Raw genomic sequence first — 9,451 nt, 5'->3', positions numbered from 1 at the left:
GAGGAGCCACTAGTAGCTCCAGTTGGGGGGCAGGTACCAGAAGCACCTGTTGTTACTCCAGGACTTCAGGAGACTTTAGCACAGTTTCTGAGTATGTTTGGTACATTAACTCAGGCGGGATTGATCTCTGTTGCACCAAACATTAGCTCAGACTCCTACCACCACTCCAGAGCAGTAGGTACACATTAGTCAGGTTCCGGGTGTAGTACCGGTACAACATGTTATTCCAGTTCGGCCCGAGGTCAGGCCTGAGGCATCAAAAGAAGAACAAAAGAGACTTGAAAGGTTTAAGAAATATGATCCACCAACTTTCAGTGGTACAGCTATAAAGGATGCCCAAGGATTTCTGAAAAATTATCACCGTATTCTCCGCACCATGGGTATTATAGAAGTGAGCGGAGTTTCCTTTACTATATTTCAACTGTCATGCGTAGCATATCGGTGGTGAAAAATATATGAAGAAGGTAGACCAGCCGATGCCACACCACTAACTTGGGCTCAATTTTCAGAAATATTCTTGAAAGAGTTTGTTCACCAGACTCTCAGAGATGTGTGGCGCACAGAGTTTGAACGGTTGCGTCAGGGTACTATGACAGTGTCAGAATATGCTATCAGGTTGAGTGAGTTAACCCGTCATGCACCTATCTTAGTTTCTACAATCAGAGAACGGGTCCGCAGATTCATTGAGGGGCTCGATTATGATATTAAAATATGCATGGCTCGAGAATTGCAAACTGATGCTTCGTTTCAGCAAGTAGTGGAGATTGCAAGGAAGTTTGAGGGTGTTTTAGGCGAGGAAAGGGGGTCTAAGGAGGCCAAAAGGTCTAGAAAATCTGGAGGGTTCAGTGGATTTTACTCTTCAGCTAGAACCCATTATAGCCGAGGCTCGAGCAGTCGGTCAGCTCAGTCCGCACATCAGAATACTCGGAGTGCTCCAGTTTACAGTGCACCACCAACACGAGATTCTTACAGTGGTTATTCCAGTTATCCGGCACAGACTCAGTACGAGCAGCCGCGACCTCAGAGGGTTTGTTATGAGTGTGGTGATACTAGGCATATCATGAGAGATTGTCCCAGACTTGGGAGGGGTGGATTTCATCACAACACTCCAGCTACAAGCTTTATTCCAGTTGATACTCCACGTGCACTGTCAGTTAGATGTGGAGGACATGCGGGTAGTGGGCGCCTAAGAGGTGGAGGCCCGACCCGTTGATTTAATCACTATGATTTGGCTAAGGACAATACACCAGATGGTGTCCATACAGGTACGATCCTAATTTTTATTATAAAAGGATATTTTCCTTAATTTGATTCGGTTCTGAATATTGCGGTGAATCCTCCTATTATGCTCCACTCATGGGTGAGCTTCGTAAATTTACGACCCACTTATATGTGTATCCCTGCTGGGAGATTTAAATATGTGAGCCCGTGTCTGTTATTTTATTTTTATACACCATTGAGGGCTATAAGTCTAAAAGTAATTTTTATTATTCATTAGAGTGGGTTTAATGTGTTTCGAAATAATTGATTCCAATTTTATCGGATTATACGCCTTACCGGTATGAGGGTTCATTATATGTTGTGAAAATTATTTATGAAATGTATTGAAAAGAAGAAATAGAGGAAATTAAAAAATTTAGTTTGAACAATGTGCAACATAATTGTGATTCGGATTTGAGGACGAGATCCTCGCATTTTTACATGATGTGAAATATTTAAACCGGGTTGCAAGCCGCAATGGAAGTTATATGAGGACGAGGTCCTTGTGGTGAAATGTTTATGAGTCTAAAATTCTCCCTTGTGAAATTTAATTTGTGCAATAATATTAATAGGGAGTCATGCCTGTTAGGCTTATTTGATAATGCTTGTATATTTTTTGTTCATACCCAGCTATTTTCGTGCTGTAAATATTGAGTTTTAGCCTATGAGGTGAGTGACCAGGTGGCGTTAAATGTGACTCATTAATCCGAGTAAGTAATCATGAGGTCTTCATGCCTCACGTTCTGTTGTCAGTATTGTGAAAATTCGAAACGAGGTGATGGTTAATATGAGATTAATTGATGATACTGGAATTAATTATGAACAGCTTTTAAGACAAGAGATGTGATGATGAGCATACATATGATGTGCTTCATGTCCTAATATCATTATGATAAGGCAAAGCTGAGATTAATGTTATTGATATATACCCTGTGGTATTTTGTTGGGTTGTGGATATATTATTAGGAGTTATTTAGGTGTTACTCTGGCAGGTGGATAGGCTTAATTACAGGAGAGACTCTGCCGAAATTTCTAAAAAATTCGGGAGTTAGTAAAATTTGGATGAGTGAGAATTTGCAAAAGAAGAGATAAATATGTTATGTGTTTGAGGGAGAATAATCCTAAGCGTGGAATAATATAGCACCCCAGAGAAAGTTTTGAGTTACTTCAACACTATTGAGAAAATTTATATGTCCATAGGCACGAGTTGCTATAGCCAGTTGAGACTAATGTTGTGCATTATTGTAAGAATTCAGGCATTTTTGGAAATGATTGGAGAGTTAGGGATTTTGCTTTAAAGCTTATAAGAATGGAGAAAATAAATAATCTCAATTGAGATTGTGTTGTCGGACCTGTGTAAAATTGCGGGAATATAAAATCACTCACAAGTATGTGTGCAAGAATATACTCAGTAATTTAAAGTCCTCAAAAAGATTCTTAGCACGTTCGAGGACGAACGTTTGTTTAAGAGGTGGAGAATGTAACGACCCGACTTATCGTTTTAAGAACTTATGTCCCGTTCAGTGACTTAAGGTTTCAAGCAGCCTCGCAATATGTATTATGACCCGCGTATAGGGTTGAGTTTGATTTACGGATGACTCGGAGTGATTGGGACACTTAGTCCCTAAGACGGAAGCTTAAGTCTTAGGATTTTGACTGTAGTCGGAACTGTGTGAAGACGACTCCGGAATGGAGTTCTGACGGTTCCGTTAGCTCCGTTGGGTGATTTTGGACTTAGGAGCGTATCCGGACTGTGAATCTGAGATCTGTAGCCAATTTAGACTTGAAATGGCGAAAGTCGAATTTTTGAAGAATTGGACTGGAAGTGGACCTTTTGATATCGGGGTCGGAATACGATTCCGAGAGTTGAAACAGCTCCGTTATGTTATTTGGGACTTGCCTGCAAAATTTGACGTAATTCCGGGTTGGTTTGATAGGTTTCGGCACGAGTTTTAGAAGTTGGAAGTTTTTGAAGTTCATAAGTTCGATTTGTGGTGCGATTTGTATTTTCGGCATAATTTGATGTGATTTGAAACCTCGAACGAGTCCGTGATATGTTATGGGACTTGTTAGCATGAATGGACGGGGTCCCGAGGGGCTCGGGTATGTTTCGGGGTGGTTTCGGACCAAATTAGAGCTGTTTAGGCTGTTATTGCTGAAGTCTGGTTTCCTTCTTCGCTAACGCGAAGGGAGGCCCGCGTTCGCGAAGAGGAAATTGAGGGGCTGATGATTTGTTCTTCGTGAACGCGAAGAAGAAAGGAAGATATGGGACTGGGGTCATTTGGCCTTCGCAAACGCGAAGCGTGGAACGCGAACGCGAAGGAGCTGGGCAGCTGGCTATCGCGAATGCGACGAGGAAGTAGCGAACGCGAAGAGGAAACAATGATGCAGGAACAGTGGCTATCGCGAACGCGAATCTTGTCATGCGGACACGAAGAAGTATTTGAGGCAGCTGGATTTTGGCCTTCGCGAACGCGAAGCAATGGTCGCGAACGCGAAGAAGGTGTATCTGGGCAGAATTAAAAGTCCCAAAAATGGGGGTTTGAGTTCATAACTCAAAATCTAATTTGGAGCTCGGTAGAAGGCGATTTTTAGAGAGATTCTTGCGTGGGTATTTGGGATAAGTGATTCTGATCCAGTTTTGATTAATTTCCAAGATTATGTCTTTGAATCTATCATTTAATTCAGATTTAATGGAGAAAAAATCAAGATTTTTGTAAAATCTTCCAAAAAAGAAAATTTAAGATTTGGAAGTCGAGTTGTTATTGGAATTCGATAAAATTGGTATGGTTGAACTCGTATCAGAATGGGTGTTCGGATTTCAAAAAAATTATATCGGGTTCCGAGAGACGAGTCCCGCGTTGACTTTTGTTGACTTTTTAGAATAAATTTTTAAGTCGACGTATTATTATCCGGAATTGTTTCCGATGAATTTTAATGAAGTTATACAATTAATTTGGATAGATTTGAATGGCCCGGAGGTCAATTCAAGCAAGAAGGAGATTTTGGAATATCGGCATAACTTCGAAGAGGTAAGTGTCTTGCTTAACCTCGAGTAGAAGAAATTTTCCTTAGGCATTGAGTCTTATGTGCAATTTGGGTAATTGAAAATCATGTACGCGAGGTGACGAGTACGTACTTGGTTTATATGTATAAATTTTATTGAGTTAAAGCCATGAGCATATTGAGTAGTAATTGTTGGCATATATTTAATTATCTACTTGTCGTGCCTAATCCCTTGTTGTTGACTCTGTTTTTATATGGCAATGTGATGTGATTGTTATTTGATTATTTATAAAATTTCGTGAATTTGCTGGCTTGATAATTATTGGAATTTAATTTCATTTTGAATTTTTTCATCTGCAAATAATTAATTAAATGAGCTTAAGAAGAGGTATTTATATAATTATTGAAATTTTGATTTTTTATGAAGACTTTACTTTATATTGAGTAATTTCTATCTCTATCGATTATTTTTGGATGTTGCACACATTGTGCGGAGCATTTGGCTATTTGCTGTGTAATTAATTGACTTGGTTGTAGCTTTAAAATTTGATTTTTGTTATGTTGTTATGATAATTTTCCGTATAAATTATTGTGTTGTGTGAGTTGTTATTTTGGGGAGATAAGGGTGGCATTTCACCGTTGATATTATGTGGTTATAAGGGTAACATTTCACTGTTGTGTTTGTTGGCTATTGATAATGTCTGGGTGGAGCCATAAAGGTGGTTATAGGAGCGATAAGGGTGGCTATTGATATTGTCTGGGCGGAGCGATAAGGGTGGCAATAGGAGCGATAAGGGTGGCTATTGTCAGGGATGATATGTGATGATGTGGGGTTGTGGTGTTGACAATCTTCATGTGATGTTGTGATTTTCTTGTGTTTATTTTTATACCTTGTGCAACTTGTCTTGTTGTTAGTAAATTGATAATAATCTGATTTATGTTGAAATTGGGAGTCGGTGGCTATTGCTAGGCGGTTTATAAAATGAAATGTGGGCACGAGGTGTCGTGAATTGTGATATAAAATGGGGATATTGGCACGTGAATTATCCGTGTAGTTGTGATATAAAATGAGGGCACGAGGTGCTGTGATGATATGATAATGATATTTGGCACGTGAATTATCCGTGCAGTTGTGATATGAAATGAGGGCACGAGGTGCCGGGCAAATATGATAATTTAATTATGGGCACGAGGTGCCGTGGAAATATGAAAATGGGCTGAGACCCGTATTTACGAAAAATATAAAAATGGGCTGAGACCCGTATTTTGATGATTTTGAAATGAGGTGTCACATGGTGACTTTTTAATTGAAAGAATTATATTCAAAAATATTTATTTGGAAGAATATTTTACTTAGAAAGTATTATATAAAAGAATTGTATTTTGAAAGATATTTATTTGAGGAAATTATATTTGAAAAAATTTATTGAAAGAATTATATTTGAAAAATAATTATTTGAGAAAATTATATTTGAAAGAGAGTTATCTGGAAGAACTATGTGAAAGACATTTATTTGAAGGGCTTAATTTAACTGGGTGTAATTGTGTTTATTAATTGTTGAGTGATATTAATGATATTCTTGTTGTTTGTTGTGCATATCACTGGTTGTTTTATCCTGCCTTTATTATTATTATTATTATTATTATTATTATTATTATTATTATTATTATTATTATTATTATTATTATTATTATTATTATTATTATTATTTATTTTTCTATTATTTTGTATATTATATTGCACAGGTTATTAGACTAGTGAGTGTCTTGACTGTACCTCGTCTCTACTCCATTGGGGTTAGTCTTGATACTTACTGGGCACTGATGTGGTGTGCTCACTCTACACTTCTGCACATTTTTGTGCAGAGCCAGGTATTGGAGATATCGGACTTGAGCAGAGTGAAAGCGCAATCATAAGAATTCAAGGTAGAGTTGCTTGGCCGTCGCAGTCCCTTTGAGTCTTTTCATTTCATTATACTGTTAATTTGTAATCAAACAGTATTGTATATTCGGTCCTCGTGATCATTTCGTGTATTCAATTAGAGTTCGTGACTCAGTACTACCAGTCTTGGGAGGGTGTGTATTGTAATTATTTTCGCTGTTAGATTTTAATTCAAAAAAATAAAAAATAAAAAAATGGCTTCAAAATGTAATAGAAATCGGCTTACCTAGTCTTAGAGACTAGGTGCCATCACGATGCCTGTGATGGGATTTTGGGTCGTGACAGGTCGCATGTTAAGTGAGTTTCGCAAAAGCACGGATTTTTCCGCAAAAGCGGATGCGCAGGTGCAAGCCCAGGCTCCACAGGTGCGAAAATGCCTGGGTAAAGTTTAAAACTCGAGGGTTTCGTGATTTTTATCATTTTGGACATTTCAAGCTCGGGCTAAGGCGATTTTTGAGAGGGATTTCGAGGGGTTTCTTGAGGTAAGTCACTTGTCATCATTTTTATTCAATAATATTGTTTCCACATTGAATTTTCCGCCTAGTTTGTGTGTTTTTATGTGGAATTTTGAGAGTTTGAGGTTTGGGATTTGGAGAGTTTAATTTGGGAATTTGAGTGGTGATTTTGTATCGAAATTTGGTAAATTGGTATGGTTGAACTCGTGGTTAAATAGGCTTCTGGATTTTGTAACTTTTATCGGATTCCGAGACGTGGGTCTGGGGTCAACTTTTGAGTTGACTTTTTGACTTTTGATTAAGAACATAGTATTTTTCTTATAAATTGATTCTTTTAGCTCGTGTTGATTGTATCGAATTATTTGTGGCTAGATTCGAGGCATTCAGAGGCCGATTCACGAGGCAGAGGCTTATTGGAGTAGGAATTTGCACGGTTTGAGGTAAATAATATTTTTAAACTTGGTTTTGAGGGTATGAACCCTCGAATTACGTGTTATGCGATTGGTGTTGAGGCGACACACATACTAGGTGATGGGCGTGTAGGCGTGCACCGTAAGAATTGTAACTTGGTTGATTCCGTGGAACTGTATAGTTGAATAATCTTGTCGTTATCCGTATATCCATGTGTTAGAGAAATTGAGCTACAAGTCATATTAGAAATCATGCTTAGGCTACATGTTGGTACTGTTGGAACCCACAGAGGTCGTGTTACATGTTGAATTATTTGCTTAATTTGAAATTATGTACTCAGTCACAGTTATTATCTGCATATCATATCTCAGTCTCTGTTGCCATTTATTTATACAATATATCATCATTGTTTGGGCTGATTATCATGATTATTGTGAGTCCGAAAGACTGGAAAGATTGATGAATGAGTGAAGCCGAGGGTCTGATTGTGAAAATATTTATGGGATTGAGCTGCACGCCGCAACATGTTTTATTGATTCATGCCATGATTGGCTTATTATAACGCTTGGGATGGATTTGCTCCTCCGGAGTCTGCACACCCACAATGAGCGCAGATACCTAATGAGTGCGAATGCGAGTGCCGAGCGATTGGGAGGAATGAGTGACTGTGAGGATGGAGTGAATGAGAGGACTGAGTGATTGATACTCTGAGAGTATGCATATGATTTCATCACTGTTTTGTACTTCAGTTGGCATACATAACTGACATGTAGATATCGAAATGTACCATATCTTGTTTCACTTGAACTTGACGTATCTTACCTGTTTAATCTTTAACTGTTAAATTTGGAAGCATGTCTACCTTTATGTACTGTACTTCTGTAATTGAACTATATCTGTGAAGCCCGTCACTGCTTTCAGCCCAATAGTGAGACTTGTTACTTACTGAGTTGGTTGTACTCACGCTACACCCTGCACTTTATGTGCTGATCCAGGTGTTTCCGGATAAGGTGGTTGCTGATTCTCAAAGTTTTCAGTCATTCGAAGATTTTCGATGTAGCTGCCCTGACGTCCGCATACCTTGACTATCCTCCCCTGTCCCTCAGTTTTATTTATTCAGTTTCTGCTTTCTTAGACGGAGTATCAGACTTTGTATTTGTATAGATGCTCAGGTACTCAGTGATACCCTGGTTTTGGGAAACTTCTGTATCGAGTTGTGACGGTTTTTATAAGTTTTTATGAGATTTTTACTTATTTAAATCTCTTTTAGTATATTTTAAATTTGAAAGTGTTGAAAAGGTCTGAGTTGTCGGCTTGCCCAGTATCATGATAGGCACCATCACGACAGGTCGAGTTTTGGTTCGTGGCATCGACTCACACGATATTAACTCATTTTTTGTAGGGAAATGTCCATCACGATAGCTTGCTATTGGTGCCTTCAAGCGTCACCTCGGTATTGCACTACTGCCTTGGCACACACCCCACCAATTCCAGTTCTAAACTATATTGAGTTAAAATTTGTTAATTATAAAATAGTTACAATACTATTGAATATTATAATACTAGTAAGATGTAGCACGTGCCCAACATGAATAGTCATAAACTAAACTTCTAACAACTCTTGTACTCTATTACCTTCTCAAACAACTTTAATATTATGAAATCCAACAAATTCATTGTATCATCAAGAACAATGGCAAATAGTACTGAGAAAAAGAAATAGTTCCTTTAATATGTAATGAGATATAATAATCAAAACTTAGATGTGTAAATATCATGAACATGCTCAGCAGAACAATAGCTTAGCCATCAATGTATTGAGGAGTCTACTGCACAATACTGTATTCCTGAAAGTATAATTTATTTAAGGAATACAAAAAATAAGCTTTGAAACATCTAGCACTTTAATGTTACAAATTTTGATTTGTATAAAAGATACTTCTTTTTATAAGGTGACTTATAAAGGAACTCTTTCTCAATGTAAAATATCTTAAAAGAAAGGCACAATAGAAGATTAGATTACCAATAGAGGTACCACTGCATAATCAACAAATAGAAAGAGTTTCTCCAATAAAACGGTGAAGAGCTTTTTAGCCAATTTCCCTTTTAAAAGCTTGGCAAATGTTGGCAAAAGTACCCAGCCATAATGTCTATCATTGCCACGACAACTATCATATGAGTTGGTAATAGTTAAAATCACTTTGAGTTATTTCATAAGAAATTTCGACAAAAAGATAACAATACATATAGGTACCTCATACTATAAGATTCTTATAGGCATTCCCTGTGATAACACGCCCTTTTGAATACTTCCTCCATTCTAATTTATGTGAACCTGTTTGACTGAGTACAAAGATTAAGAAAAAATGAAGACTTT

Source organism: Nicotiana tabacum, chromosome 24 (genome assembly GCF_000715075.1).
Source record: "Nicotiana tabacum cultivar K326 chromosome 24, ASM71507v2, whole genome shotgun sequence".
Lineage (NCBI taxonomy): Eukaryota > Viridiplantae > Streptophyta > Magnoliopsida > Solanales > Solanaceae > Nicotiana > Nicotiana tabacum.
This window is presented reverse-complemented; position numbering follows the sequence as displayed.